Source organism: Phalangium opilio, unplaced genomic scaffold (genome assembly GCF_054372755.1).
Source record: "Phalangium opilio isolate 3A_F unplaced genomic scaffold, DU_Popi_V2 ptg000025l_1, whole genome shotgun sequence".
Taxonomy (NCBI): domain Eukaryota; kingdom Metazoa; phylum Arthropoda; class Arachnida; order Opiliones; family Phalangiidae; genus Phalangium; species Phalangium opilio.
In genome coordinates this window covers 2783767-2796384 of record NW_028324156.1, presented here as the reverse complement: position 1 = coordinate 2796384, position 12618 = coordinate 2783767, and the positions used below count along the sequence as shown (strand labels likewise).

The following is a 12618-nucleotide window of genomic DNA, read 5'->3' as shown; positions in this document are numbered from 1 at the left end:
CGCTACCTACTGGGAGTTCAGTATCAACGAACGTTGTTGTTGTCCATCAAGTTCTGTTGTCTAGATGTATGTTAATGTCAGGAATTTGAACTAATTGAGGATTTCTAGGCGACTGATAGTGGATTCAAAATTGATAAATTGCGTTTAATTGAAAATAATTTACTGCTTTAGTCGATGTGCGACCAAAATTACGTTCACAACCATTTCCCAAACGATCCCGTTTAGTAAGTCTTGGTCAAAAACCGAGCTTCGGGCAAAGTCACTGGATGTATGGTATAAAGTGACGTTCACAGCCATTTCCCAAACGATCCCGTTTAGTAAGTCTTGGCCAAAAACCGAGCTTCGGGCAAAGTCACTGGATGTATGGTATAAAGTGACGTTCACAGCCATTTCCCAAACGATCCCGTTTAGTAAGTCTTGGCCAAAAACCGAGCTTCGGGCAAAGTCACTGGATGTATGGTATAAAGTGACGTTCACAGCCATTTCCCAAACGATCCCGTTTAGTAAGTCTTGGCCAAAAACCGAGCTTCGGGCAAAGTCACTGGATGTATGGTATAAAGTGACGTTCACAGCCATTTCCCAAACCATCCCGTTTAGTAAGTCTTGGCCAAAAATCGAGCTTCGGGCAAAGTCACTGGATGTATGGTATAAAGTGACGTTCACAGCCATTTCCCAAACGATCCCGTTTAGTAAGTCTTGGCCAAAAACCGAGCTTCGGGCAAAGTCACTGGATGTATGGTATAAAGTGACGTTCACAGCCATTTATTTCCCAAAAGATTGTGAGAGAGGAAATTATCTAAACGTAGTAACATTGGTGCGAGTGTAAATCTAAATGGCATTTTGTCTTCAGGAATGTGTGCCAATTCTGGGATATTTGCATGATAGATCCACTAATGCAGTAAATTACTTGTGACGTCCTTTTACGATATGAAAGTATCTTTATTCAGTTAATATTGGGTTGGAAATCCCTATTTGTTTTAAGTACCAACATTCATTCCTCTAGAGAACAGAACTTATCAGGAAGCAACAATTATCACCAGGGCTTCATTATTGGCTTCTTTAACATCTGAAGCCATGATATTAAATTTTGTTGTTGAATGTATGTTTTTGTTGTTGAATGTATGACTTTGTTACTAAATTATTGATATTGCGCAATTAATGCCATTGTTACTAAATTATTGATGTTGCGCAATTAATGCCATTGTTACTAAATTATTGATGTTACGCAATTAATGCCATTGTTACTAAATTATTGATGTTGCGCAATTAATGCCATTGTTACTAAATTATTGATGTTGCGCAATTAATGACTTTGTTACTAAATTATTGATGTTGCGCAATTAATGCCATTGTTACTAAATTATTGATGTTGCGCAATTAATGCCATTGTTACTAAATTATTGATGTTGCACAATTAATGAGTTTGTAGTATAATTGATAAGTTCGTTGTACTTGGTTCAGTTTAAATGGTTACGAAAAGAAAATATTAATATAAATAAATATAAATTGAAATATAAACTCATTGTCTTTCTATTGAGCTTTAAATGGTGGTACGAGTGGAATATTACAGCTTAATTTTGTGTGTCGGAAACTTGGTTATATAATCTTCTCGACACGGAGAGGTAATATTTTGGTTTTCCCAACTTGTTTTTCTATAATTCTAAACACGAATTTAAGCGAGCTCATTTGGGCTTCCGTAACCCGAAATTATAACGTATAATTTTATTTCCAAAACATCAATAACGCAATCTAATTAAGAATTCGATCTGATATAGCGTCTAGTGTCTTTGATATCAAAATTATCTTTGCACGGTTCAACGCTTCGTTAGTTATCAACCGAAATATTATTTACTATTGTAGAGCGTGGCCGGGAATGAGTTTGAAATATTTTTTAACATAAAAGCTGATTCGTTTGGTTGTTCGTATAGCGGAAGTTTTGATTTTACAAAAAAAAATTAAAGCTTTTTTCCTGTTAAAGCTAAGTTTGCAATTAAATTAAGTTTTTTTTTGACAAATACTAATAGAGTTTCTCAGCTAAGACCGTTTGTCGAAATATTATATTCTTATTATTTAAACTTATTTTTAACTGTCGGAAATTAACCTTTTATTTCATCAGATAGTATAACCAAGAAGCGATATCTAGTTTATTAGGGAGAAGTTATAAGATGTATTAGTATTCGCGCGCCATAGTCCCAGTCCCCCTTTCGAAATACAATGGCGGGACGTAAAAGGAGACATGGGCTGTTTCGCCTCTGCTCAGTCGGAAAATACAAGTAATTTTCGTCATTCGCGTCGCGCTCACGTGAATTTTCGAGAACCAATGAGATGCTGGTTGTAATTTAGAGGCGGGGATTACCTCCGGAACTACGTTTGGACTGAAGGTAAAGCTAGAAATTTGGCGAATTTATTATACCTTCTCCCTAGTAAACTAGATTCTTCTTGGTATAACCGCAAGAAAGGCTTTTGGATGTTAAACTTAGACAATGGAGTAAACCTCGGAAATTTTCACTAAAATTAAATTTAATGTTTAATTTAATTCCAGGTTCTTGGTTGAGAGCTAAAATCATGAATTTTTTAACTAATAAATAAAAAAATTCATGATATACAAGGAGGCCAGGCATCAAGTATTACGCAAGGAGGCCTAACTCATTGATGGAGTCAAAAGCCTCGCCTCCTTGTGTAAATGCAGTATGAATCCTCCTAGTCTGTAATCATGAATTTATTCATTTACAAATAATAAATTCTTGCTATAATTTCTGGATATTTAAGCCTCTTTTTTTAATAAATAATTAAAAAAATATTTCGTTGAAATAATTATCTTAGACTAATTTCAACAAAAAGCACATAAAGTGGGGTCTCTAAAAATGTATACGCCCTTGATACTGAACTACTTTTATCCCTATATGACACGAAACGTTACATATTAATCCGCCACAGCCTGGGTTAAACTGCTTGCTAACTGATGTTGAACTTAAGAAGAGGTCTTCGAACTAATCTCGTATAACACCCACGAATTAATAAAACCCTATCATCATATTAGAAGCAGAGCCACAAAAATTTTCTCATAATTTCTTAAGCCTAATTGACAAATTTCTTCAGGCAAAAAGAAGGAAAAAAAAAGCTTAGCTGAGAAAAAAAAAGTCAATTATAGATTACTACCACTACTAAATTGGAAAAACCCTAATATCCGCGAGAGAACCGCTTTTTTTTCTAATCTACCTTTTTCTTATTCCGACTTTACCGACATTTCTTTTATTACTTTGTCATAACAATTAAATTTCCCTGTCGGAGTCGCTATAATTTAGAAAGAGCTTAGATTTTTTTTATATATATATATTGAATTCCAAGGCCTAGATTAAGAAATAAATAAAATGGAAGATATCATCATAGACTAATTTGTGTTTTGAGAGAAAGAGAAATTGAGAGGGGGGGAAAGAGTGGGTGAGGGATTGAGAGGGAGAGAAAGAGGGGGAGGATTGAGAGAGAGATTGAGAGAGATTGAGAGGGAGAGAAAGAGGGGGAGAGAGATTGAGAGGGAGAGAAAGAGGGGGAGAGAGATTGAGAGGGAGAGAAAGAGGGGGAGAGAGATTGAGAGGGAGAGAAAGAGGGGGAGAGAGATTGAGAGGGAGAGAAAGAGGGGGAGAGAGATTGAGAGGGAGAGAAAGAGGGGGGGAGAGATTGAGAGGGAGAGAAAGAGGGGGAGAGAGATTGAGAGGGAGAGAAAGAGGGGGAGAGAGATTGAGAGGGAGATAAAGAGGGGGAGAGAGATTGAGAGGGGGAGAAAGAGGGGGAGAGAGATTGAGAGGGAGAGAAAGAGGGGGAGAGAGATTGAGAGGGAGAGAAAGAGGGGGAGAGAGATTGAGAGGGAGAGAAAGAGGGGGAGAGAGATTGAGAGGGAGAGAAAGAGGGGGAGAGAGATTGAGAGGGAGAGAAAGAGGGGGAGAGAGATTGGGAGGGGGAGAAAGAGGGGGAGAGAGATTGGGAGGGAGAGAAAGAGGGGGAGAGAGATTGGGAGGGAGAGAAACAGGGAGAGATTGGGAGGGAGAGAAAGAGGGAGGAGAGAGATTTAGAGGGAGAGAAAGATTGAGAGGGAGAGAGTACGCAAATACTGATAACTTCATCCTTAATTTACTTCTAATTTTCCTCCACATATAAAAACCTAGAAAAACGCAATTTATTTCGTTTTCGTTTGGCTGCTGAGGAAAATCATTCGTCGGACTTTAACGGTATATAAATCTATAAAGAACGTTGGTACATCACCTGGGGAAATAAAGAGCCAGACCAAAAAAGGAGGACTACAGAACTGCAGCTCGCAACTCTTACCGCAAAAAAGAAAGCTTAGAAAAAAGTGAATCCTCTTTGAAAACAGAGTGAAAAGAAGTTGGATGTGAAACCGAGAAAGCGAAAGAAAAAACGTTCCTCCCAAGGCACGCATGCATGACTGGCAACCGAAAACCTTAAACGATTTGGGTCAAAACTGATGGTCAGATGGAACGAGTACATCCGCGAGATTGCGAGCACTGGACCAAGATGCATCGAGTACATTCCCTAAAAACTCACAACATGTTGACTGCCATTAATTTTAACGTCCATTAAGGGAAAAGCATTTTCTTTTATGCTCCCTTTAAACAAGACTACATACACGCTACTAAGAATATGCGGAGAAAAAGTGTCCAAACTAACTAGAATTAATTCTTGAGCACTTAGCCAGTGATAGATTTAATTTTAGAAGTAGGAATGGAGATGTACGGTTAGTATTTACTTCAGTCCGACTCATAGACCACCCAGTATAAAGCCCCTCCCTCCAACACGTAACGAAAAGTTTAAATTATCTTATTGGCTCACTTAAACTACGTTTTGATGACGTTGCTGACGGGGACGGCGAAAAATACGTAATTCCTTTTTACCTCTGTCGCTATGACCCGCCCCTTTTTTTCATACCCCCCTCCCGTCCCGTGGAAAGGGGGTCCGGGACTTTGACGCGCGCCCAGATTACTCTGTTCTCCATTCCTACTTCTAAAATTAAATCTATCCCAAGCTGGTTTAGCCTATCAACAACTTCGATTAAAATAAAAACATATCGTAATCACGTTCAATTGGACACGCATTAAGGTGGTGGTGTTATGCAAGAAGTAAAACAAGTTAATAGAAAAAGGGATATAGAGTTAATTTCCTATCCTATAAAAGGGAATAAGTTAAAGTTTGAACCGATCTATCTCTTTAACTAAAAAAGGGAAATTACTGTCCTTATACACCATCGTATTTTTAGCCATATCGTAGTATACGATAGGCTCTTAGTTTGACCCGAGCCGTAGTAACAGTAGTAGTAGTAGTGGCCGGAGTTTTCGCTATCGTTATCGTCAGATTTTAGCTTAAAAGGAACTTTATATTACCACAACCCACCCATAGGGGTTACTGGGCTCGGTTAGAGATTTAATTTTAATTGGCCTTATTCCTGATCAGCGCCACCGAGGCGTAGCGGAGACTTTTGGAACTATAATAATACGGTAGCCAATCAGAGGTGGCGCTGGAGTCGATGGACTCTGATGGAGATCTGTTATTTTCTGTTTTGATTATTACCGCTTCAACTTCAAAAAACACGTTTTAACTAATTATTATTAACCTAATAATCTCCAAATAGACCAAAATCGAATGAAAACTTACTCCGAAAGTCTTATTTCATAATATTAGACAGAATAAGAAAGGTAAAATCAACTTTTATTACTTTTGAAACCATATCGCTTGTTAAGCCTTGGCTATTCACATGATTCAAAATAGAGAAAATAACAGATCTCCATCAGAGTCCATCGGCTCCAGCGCCACCTGTAATTGGCTACCGTATTATTATAGTTCCAAAAGTCGCCGCTACGCCTCGGTGGCGTTGATCAGGAATAAGGCCAATTAAAATTTTTTTGAGATCGCAGCCGGGATTCGAACCCGGGTCCCTCACGCAGAAGACGGACATTCTACCATTGAGCTATAGAGACTCGATAGAAACCCCGAGTTTTTTATTATTTATTCTTATCTCTAAAATGTCGGGGTGGTGTGGGGTGCGGTACCTCTTAATCTGTGGGGTCGGAAACTTTTGAATTTTTATCTGTGGGGTCGGATACTTATGAATTTGTATGTTTGGGGTTTTTATATTTATTTTCTTTTTATGTATGTGCTAATTAAATAGATAACGATTTTCCCGTTTCGTTCTCGTTCGGTAGCTATCGTCATCTATGTTATGTTTGACTGGAACGTTTTGGCGGTTAATTCAAATGTGGGTTTAGATAGAGCTAACATAGTGTTAAAAGAGCGTTATGCGTTTGATCATTTTAGCATTGCTAAAGCTAATTCGAGGGGATAATCACTAAATTGCGTAATCACTATAACTAAACTTTCTCTTTCAAAAGTTTCTGGGCATAAGTCCTTGTAAGAAATTTATAAGATGCGATAAGTGTGCATCGGCATAAGTCTATGTTGTAAACTCATAGAGGGGATTATCACTAAAAACTATCTGTTCTTCGATTCGCCGGAATATTAGAATTACAGCATAAGTAAATTTATACGGTTATAATTTAATCACTGTTTAGAGTAGGGAATCGAGGGGCTATTCACTCTGATTTTATGCACGGTAAATCATTTAAGCATTGAAAAAGATAGCGCTATTCACTCATTAGGGTAAGGTATAGAGGGGTTATCCACTCATTAGGGTAGGGTATAGAGGGGCTATTCACTCGTACGATATGGCTACTATTACGAGCCCTTGGGCCGTCTTGTTTTTTAATACATACACTATATTACTTCGTAATAGATGATAGGAAATGAAAGAAAATAAAAATAATACCAAATGTATTTATAAAACAATCAGAGGCAGGAAGTAAACAGGCGGTTACCCATTTGGGTCAATATCTTTGTTTTATATATATTGTGCATCACACCGAGTCGCTCCGGAGATTCACTTGCTTTAATAGACTTCTTTTTTATATTATTTTAAGAATAAATTGATTTTTGGGCATGAGAAAAAATAATTCGGAGATATCGATGCCCAAGTTTTTTATCAGCAACCACATTTATTCGCAAAACTAAATGAGGCGCGTACAAAGTACTAAGTACTTCAAAATCAGGCGAAGTCAGCCTAATATAAATTGGTCAAGAAATTTGTTAGTATAATAGCGAACGCTTTAATTCTCCGTTTTTCCAAAAGAAGTATATGTAAATTTCAAATTAATATTCCCTTTTTTCTTCTATAAATAAGGTTACACCATAAGTTCAAAAGATATGTTCCTCTGATAAGTTTGTCACTGGTTACAAACTGGAGCTTGTCATGAAGTGATTGAAGTAGGTCATAGATTCTTGTTGTAAAACAAGGGAGGCCTGGTTTTGGCGCTGTCAAAGGGTTAGTAATGCAGACTAAATAGGACCTAGATGGAAGTCCTGCAAAACTAATTTACCGAGTGTATAGGACTTAATTCTCGCTTGTCGTTCTGCTAGAACTAGCTCGAGCTGCAAGTCTCAGTAGTATTACGAAGCATATGTAGTGTCATACTTATGGAAGGAACATATCTTATAAACTTATGCTTATACTCCTAATCCATAAACCTTTCTAAAACAAAAAACAAACATCAGTTAATCAGTTAAGACATAAAAAGTGCATCGAATTTCAGTCTATTGGGCGTAAACGAAAACAGTCTTTATAACAATTAATCACTCTCAGTACAAAACTTCCACCATCTTTATAACCCTACATTTTTGAAGTAGGCGAATCTTTGAAAGGGGGTGTTATTATATATTAGGGTATAAAGAATATAAGTATACTGTATATCTGGTATAAAAAGCTCACGAGACGTATCGTAGGCCTATCTCTTGTCTAAAAAAAGGTCTCTACTCCCCAAAGAATAAAAAAATTGTAATTACAATATAAAGAAGGGAAAAAGAAGTCAGTGTACTTTGAGTGTGGGTATAATTCGACCCCTAAACCGGTTGGTTCTCGACGTACAGTACAGGCTACACTCTTTAGGCCTACCACCACAGAGTTACAATAGACCTACACATTTCTGTAGAGCGAGCGCGCGCTGTGTGTGTACAAAAAAGCGCGCGCAATTCGACCGCGTTTGACATTCGGCGGGAATTGAAGTAATGGAGTATATAATCCATTCCCTCCGCATTATGATCACGTAATGGCACCTTATATTGCACTAGGGGAATAATAATAGGGGGTGCCTCTTACGTAGACGTATACATCTTTCATAAAGATATCCATTGTTTCAGATGGAACTTAGTACCGGGGCGGACAATGTAGTTTCTAGTTACATTTACTATATGAAAAATTACAATGCGGTATTAGTTGTCATTTATTGTCGATATTAAGAAGTTGAGGAAGCGTTGAAGCTATTCAATGGCGATGAATATTAAATTTGCTGCATTTAAGAGATAGAAATTTACTTCAGAAATGTTAATTCAACGTCGATGGGAAGGACTTAGTACTGAAACTCTGACAGGGATAGATTTAATTTTAGAAGTAGGAATGGAGAACGGTTAGTATTTACTTCAGTCCGACTCATAGCCCAGTATAGAGCCCCTCCCTAAAACACTTAACGATCGAAAAGTTTAAATTATCTTATTGGCTCACTTAAACTACGTTTTGATGACGTTGCTGACGGGGACGGCGAAAAATACGTAATTCCTTTTAACCTCTGTCGCTATGACCCGCCTCTTCTTTCATACCCCTCCGTCCCGTGGAAGGGGGTCCGGGACTTTGACGCGCGCCCAATTTACTCTGTTCTCCATTCCTACTTCTAAAAATACATCAATCCCTGCTCTGACACTATATGAAGCGACAATGCACTAAAGGGGCTATAGAAATTTCCTCTCCTTATTTCTTAACTTTAACTGCGCATGCGCTTCAGGGTTGCCACTCCAATAATTTGTTATTAGAGCATCTGCTGCATGAATACGGGTTTAAAACTGAATGATCAACCACTGATTCTAACTGAATTCTACAAGATTTTCAGTATGTTGTTGTAGAAAGCAGTTGAATTGCACGAGTTACAAATTACTGTCAACACATGTAAACACACAGAAACTATAGCAGCTTGAAGCTTAATAACCTCAAGTTAATCTACTTTTTTAAAAAGGTGATATTGTCAATAAGAAAGGCGGATGACTTTGAATGAAAAGGACAAAGGGGCATACATGTTTTACGCTACGGTGATTGGGCAATTTAAAATTCGTTTTTTAATTTATGTGTTTTGACAACTAAGAAGGGTTCTGCAGTCTGCAGGGTTAGTGGGAGGATGTTTTGCAATACTTGGTGCGGCTTGGTGTCGGTACTAGGTGGTATTTAACTTTTTACACCGGAAGTACGGCATTCGCTTATGATGAAGTGGGTGTTTTAACCGTCTATAGGGCTTTCACTTTTGGGATATTGCTAGACCTGGTTTCTAATATTTCTATGGGCTCCTAGATCGACTATAGCTCCCTTCTCGCTTCGAGTCATTTCCCAGAATTCCCCCGGAGGCTCATTAAGTTGCGGGGATGCGTTACTATCATCTCGTAACATTACGATGGGTTCCCCTAACGGAAACAAATAATTGCCAAGGGCGAAGGACGATCATAGTTTAGTCTCTATACTATAGTGGGTGGAAGCTTTCAAAGTTTTTTATTTTTAAAGTTTCGAAACAGTTTATAACTACGAGACGCTTTTAGTTTCATATATTGTTATGATATTGAGCATTATGGTGGCGGACTGTCCACATAAATGTGTTCTTGACCCTATACAGGGTGCTTAGAAATTAAGGGGGGGTGTTCTTGACTCTATACAGGGTGTTTCTAAAAGACCTATCAGAAATTAAGGGGGGCGTTCTCGACTCTATACAGGGTGTTTCTTAAAGACCTATCAGAAATTAAGGGGGGTGTTCTTGACCCTATACAGGGTGTTTCTGAAAGACTTATCCGAAATTAAGGGGGATGTTCACGTTCTTTGGGAAATCAATTTCGAGTCGAAAATGCTGTAACTTCTATGATTTTGATATTGACACAAGGGACACCGTTTTCAAGTTAAGATTGGAGTGTTTTAAGGATGACCCCTTAATTAAATCAGCATTGTCATATAGTTTCTTGTGTTAATTTTAAGGGGTTATCCGTAAAACAAACAGCCCAATATTAACTTGACCCGGACGCCAGTAAGAGGTTCATTGTCGCTATGATATGAGCGTCATAGCTACACTGCAATAATTCCACTAATTTTAATCAAGGCCTAATATGACCATATAAGCCTACTCAGACTTCAAAGGAATCATAAAATTTAACAAGAAAAATCTTCTTTGAAATGAAATTCATCGCATCTATTTCTTTAAGTTTCCGTAGCTGCAAGCCTTGAAGCCGCGAAGAAAATCGGAAATATAGTCCGGATGTTGTCGTTTAAAACTAATTAAGCCGCGCGCGAAGGAAGACGAGACGTAGCTCGCGCGGGTTTCTCATCTTTTTAAATTATCTTAAGCAAAACTAACTATATCTCGAGTTAAAAGAAATTCACCGAGAGCAAAGTGTTGATTCAGAGGAACGAGTCGACACGATTTCGTTGCATGCATTCGTGGAAGAACTTCTGATGAATAAAAGCGAGGACGAAAGCAATTTAGGGAAGGAAAACAGTAGTGACACTATTCAGTTTAAATAATTTTTGGCTCTCAAATGATCTTTAGAAAATTCTATGACGAGAGGAAAGAGGATAGAGGATGAAGATTCGGAAGGAGAAGAGTAAGAAGAGTGAGTGAGAGAGAAGTCACTCCGAAAAATTGGTAGATCCCTAAAAAGCGTCTAAAATTAGAAGTCGACCTTTTTGACTATACATTTCTTTTTTTTTCTTTTTGAAAAACGGAAGGAGCTGGAAAAACGCCGGCTGACTGAGTCACGGAAGTAAAAGACACTGTTACTAGAGAAAGATAAGTGAGAAATATGAGCAAAGTAAATTTTTCCATGAATTCTGATGCGTTTTGAAGAAACTTTAACTTTATCTGACGTAAGGCTTTCGAGAAGATATGTGGGCTCCAGGAAAATGACGAAAACGTGGTCCGGGTCCCTAAAAGGTACCGGACACAGGGGAAACTGACCTAATTGTAACCACCTTCTAGATGGCCCTGACCTGACGTATGAACTTATTAATTTTAAACAAAAACTTGCTAGGACTGATGGTGCAACCTGCGGACCATGAAATATGAACCCTGTATTTTGCTCGTTATGGGTGGTTCAAACCAACAAATAACAAACAGGGTTCCTACAACTATTGGAAAAACCTGGTTTCCCTGACAATTCCAGGTCTTTCCCCCATATATTTCATGAAATTTTAGCTTCAAGGTCACCTAGTAACTGCAGTACAGTTAATTTTTCAAGCAATAACTTTAGGACTTTTTAAATCTGAATCAACCCTTTCAGAACGACCTTACTCTTCCCTGAATTTCACTGAAAGTTATAAATTTCCTTAAGTTCCCCTCTGAATTTTCAGTCATCAATTGATTTCCCTGAAACTTAGAGGTTCTACATGAATGCAGGTTTGTACAAAACCGTGAATTATTAACAAATATTCAATATTTATGATTAAATTAAATCAATTCTTGGTTACAATTCTTCGTAGACAAAAATTTTAAGAAAACTAAAACGTCACCGTAAAGATGGGCGGTTTCAAAGGAAGAAAAAAGACAAAAAAACTTGACAATTCTCCTTTTTTTCCAACGTGCAGCAAAATGTAACGAAACTCGAATAGACCCTAGAGGAAAATAAGTTCTAGAGTGGAAGTAAGCAAACGGTGGAAGGAAGAGGAAAGTGATAAACTAGGAATGGATGGAGAGAAAAAGTGAGAGACCCATTTTCCTCTGGATGTTGACTCCCTCTTACGCAACAATGATACGTAACAGGGAAACGAGAGAGAGAGAGATGTCGTGGCGGCGAGAGTCAACAGTGACGAAGAGGACAAACAAGATACCCAGATCTTTCCTTCGCTGTAGTCTAGGAAATATTGGCTTGTCAATAAAAAGAAAACTGCGAAAAACGTAAAAGACGTACAACCCACTCATAAGCAGTGATGTGTGATGTGGAAATAAATACACACAAATATATATCCTTTTTTCTTTGCCTTTTTAGGGTATTGTAATAATTCGGCAAATAATGTCTTATATTTATGTGTGCGCTAAAAGGTGCTAGAGAAATTAATTTGCTTAGCCCGTTTCTTAAGTTTAACTGCGCATGCGCTAAGTAAGGGTTGCCAGTGATATGTTATTTCAGAATCTCCTGAATGTATACAGGTTTGGAACTGAATTATAATTACACCTAGATTACTACAAGCTTAATAGCGATTGAATTGCACGAGTCACAAATGAGTAGCAACACTTTTCTGCTCACTATCATAAGTTCATAAGATATGTTCCTCCATAAGTTTGTCACTGGTTACAAACTGGAGCTTGTCATGAAGTGATGATGTATGTCATAGATTCGAGGTAAAGCGACGCCTGGTTTTGGCGCTGTCAAAGGCTTAGTATTGCAGTCTAAATAGGACCTAGATGGAAGTCCTGCAAAACTAATTAACCGAGTGTAGGACTTCAATTCTCGCTTGTCGTTCTGCTAGAACTAGCTGGAGCT

General features: G+C 37.9%; 1 protein-coding gene and 1 long non-coding RNA gene across 2 annotated transcripts in view; one reads left to right on the top strand and one right to left on the bottom strand.

Moving 5' to 3' along the window:
- Window positions 1–12618, bottom strand: part of LOC149691736 (uncharacterized) — a 57011-nt gene that overhangs the window by 28429 nt on the left and 15964 nt on the right. The gene's annotated exons all lie outside the window — the stretch shown is intronic.
- Window positions 5492–5906, top strand: LOC149691737 (uncharacterized). Its single transcript, XR_016383549.1, has 2 exons — window positions 5492–5705; window positions 5779–5906. It is a non-coding gene; the product is annotated as an uncharacterized LOC149691737 (long non-coding RNA).